At 39.4% G+C, this 3,504-nt stretch overlaps 1 pseudogene; it reads right to left on the bottom strand.

Annotated features, from left to right (window-relative positions):
• Positions 1-1,255: 1,255 nt before the first annotated feature.
• On the bottom strand, positions 1,256-1,918 carry LOC143433825 (large ribosomal subunit protein eL15 pseudogene; annotated as a pseudogene).
• Between the last annotated feature and the right edge of the window lie 1,586 nt (positions 1,919-3,504).

The following is a 3,504-nucleotide window of genomic DNA, read 5'->3' as shown; positions in this document are numbered from 1 at the left end:
ATCCCACATCTGATACAGGGCTAATATCCAATATATACAAAGAACTCAAGAAATTAGACTCTAGACAACCAAATAACCCCATTAAAAATTGGGTACAGAGCTAAACAATTAGTTCTCAACTGAGAAAACTCAAATGGCCCTATAAGAATCTCCTAAACAAATGTTCAGCATCCTTAGTCATCATAGAGATGCAAATCAAAACAACCCTGAGATTCCACCTCACAACAGTCAGAATGTCTAAGTTCTGGGAGTCTCCTGGCCCTGAGAGTGTAGTGGCCGGTGCACAAAATAGGACTCTGGTGATGGTTTTAAAGTCTGAGGGTCTCAGGGCTTTCTGGCTCTCTGACCTGTACTGAAATGCTGTTGATAACTTCTAAAAAATTCCTAAAACTTTCTTCTAAGGCAAAAAAATTGAAGACTTGGGTGATTCAATCATGTAGCTTAACAGCACAGGATTAGGCAATGTGACCTTTGTTCTATCTCAGCAGGAACTGCTGAGCTCTTATTATACCTGCTAGTCTGAGGTCCCAGAAAGTAAAAGACACTTAGAGATGTTATTATAGAGTTTATTACTAAGTGTAAGTAGTTTCCTCATAAAGCTATCTAAGGGGAAAAGTAGAAAGGTCCTAAATGGAAAAAGAGAAAAAAATAAGGAAAATAATTCTAGGCAGCAGAAAAGAAAGGGAAGGGATGAATGACTCTCCCTTTGTCTTTGTCTTCAGTACTTATATATCTTTCAGAGTACATGATCACATGTTACAAAATTCATCACAAATTCACACCAAAAATAAAAATAAAATAAAATAAAAACTTAAATTGAAATAGAAGTTTACAACAGAGAATGTTTACATGCATATTGATTAGGAGTAATTATCTGTCTAAACATCCATCACCTGTCTAGCTCCACAGGTTCACTGAAGGTTTAAAACTATAACTAAGAAATTAGTGAAGTTTTGTATAGATAAATCCAGGCAATAATTTATCGTCTGTCCCAGCACCTATAATAAATCACTAGTTCCCTTTTAATAAGCTTCGGTTAATTGTTTTACAACGAATGTGCATGAATGTGCTTGGAATGTGCTCTGAGTAGGAGAAAGTCTGGTTACTATCTAAGAGTAATAACCTGAAGACACTTGGGAGACTGGCAGACTTCTCACTGCAGTTTTGACTATCAGAAAGAGACCTAATAGCAGTCCCACTATAAAAGAGCTTAATAATCATTGATATAATTTTAGGAATTCTTTCTTTGACTGTTCTAAAATTGTTTATTGGCTATGAATTGTACAAATATCATGTGTATTAGTGGTAACGGTGGAGCTAGAGAGTATTGTGCCTTCTCCAGGCTGCACAGCAAGAACCACCAACAGTGTGGAGGAACTTGTGGACCTTTCCAAGGCCATGGCTCTTTCAGCCAGCAGATGTCAGCCCACACATCTCTCTGTGCTTGTAGACTGGTTTGATTATCCACTGGCTGTCAGGATTATTTCTGATAGGTTTTTGGAATGGATCAATGAGGATAACCTCGAAAATTTTGTATGTGGAATCTTCACCAACCCAGTAGGAATTCAGGACTCTCAAAGCCCCACAATGGCACCCAGCTCTCTCCTCAGCAACAGACTAAAGGCTTTGGGCAAATTTCAGCTGGTTAACACCATGGTGGACATGCTTGCCATAAGTCACACCCTTAGGAACCAGGCATTTGCGATCACCACCGTGATCAACAATCCTGTAAATGACATAACCTTGCTTCACCTTGTATCCCAGTCTTCACACTTTATCAGGTAGGGTGGGGTGGGGAGCCCTGTGCATCACAGAGAGCTGGTGGTATTGCCAGCAGTGGACCCTCAGAAGAAAGCACATCACATCGGACTGCTTCTTCCTCCATAGCTCCTGGATGTATTTGTATGCACCCATCTTGGCTCACATGATGGTTGCCACCAAAGGAAAGGAAGAAGCCTTTCTAATTTTAGGAATTCTTATAGGATCATCATTAAGACTTAAGAAGTCACCTATTTGTCTATATAGCATCACCACAAGACAGTACATCTTCATGGATCTTCAAAGATCTGCTCCAATGGGGTGTGCTATTGCTTAGTGATTATTATATTGGTATAAAATAATAATAATAATAATAATAATAATAATAATAATAATAATAAATAATAATAAATAATAGGAAAAGCATATTAATAGTAGGAATCTTTCCTAAAATAAGTCCCTTACAGCCTTGCTGAATAAGGACTCAGTTGTTGCAGATCATATAATAATCCAAGGCAAGCCATTTTAGGATGATCACCTGATAATTAATAGCTTGTCCCATTATGGTTCTTGACAGCTAAGATCAAAATCTCAGATGATAGCAGATGGTGGTGAAAATGTGGAGAAAGTGGAATACTCCTCCATTATTAGTGGGATTACAAGCTGGTGCAATCACTCTGGAAATCAGTCTGGCAGTTTCTCAGAAAATTAAACATAGCATTACCTGAGAACCGAGCTATAGCACTCCTGGGCATATACACAGAAGATGTTCCAAAACATATACATATGTTATAACATATGAGATACATATGAGATAACAAAAACATATGCTCCAATATGTTCATAGAAGTCTCATTTATAATAGTCAGAAACTGGAAAGAACCCAGATGTTCTTCAACAGAGAAATGCATACAAAAAATGTGGTCCATTTACACAATGGAGTATTACTCAGCTATTAAAAATAATGAATTTGAGAAATTCTTAGATAAATGGATGGAACTAGAAAATAACATCCTGAGTGAGGTAACCCAATCACAAAAAAAAAAAAACCAAAAACCCACACATGATATTCATGCACTGATAACTAGACATTAGTCCAGAAGCTCACAATACCCAAGATGCAACTCACAGACCACATGAAACTCATGAAGAAGGAAGACCAAAGTGTGGGTGCTTCAGTCCTTCTTAGAAAAAGTAACAAAATACTCATAGAAACAAATATGGAGACAAAGTGTGAGACAGAAACTGAAGGAGGGACCATCTGAAGATTCTTCTACCTGGATATCCATCCCATGTAAAGTTACCAAAGGTAGATGCTGATGTGGATGTCAGGAAGTGCCTGCTAACAGGAGCCTGATATAGCTGTCTCCTTAGAAATCTCCCAGAGGCTGAAATGTACAGAGGCGGATGCTCACAGCTAACCATTGAACTGATCATGGGGTTCCCAATGGAGGAGTTAGAGAGAAGACTGAAGGAGCTGAAAGGGTTTGAGGCCCCATGGGAGAGGAAAAATACCAACCAACCAGTGTTCCCAGGGTCCAAACCACCAGCCTGGCAGCACATAGGGAGGATCCTATGGTTCCAGCTGTAAATGTAGGGGAGGATGGCCTTTTGGGGCATAGGTGAGAGAAATCTTTGGTCCCATGAAGGCTGGACTCACAGTGTGGGGGAATTCGAGGGTAGGGAGGTAAGAGTTGGTGGGGGCACATCTTCATAGAAACAGGAGAAGGGGGGATGGAATGGGTG

The sequence above is a fragment of the Arvicanthis niloticus genome, unplaced genomic scaffold, assembly GCF_011762505.2.
Source record: "Arvicanthis niloticus isolate mArvNil1 unplaced genomic scaffold, mArvNil1.pat.X pat_scaffold_193_arrow_ctg1, whole genome shotgun sequence".
Classification (NCBI taxonomy): Eukaryota; Metazoa; Chordata; class Mammalia; order Rodentia; family Muridae; genus Arvicanthis; species Arvicanthis niloticus.
Note: the sequence above shows the minus strand (reverse complement) of the source record. Positions and strands in the feature narration are given on the sequence as shown.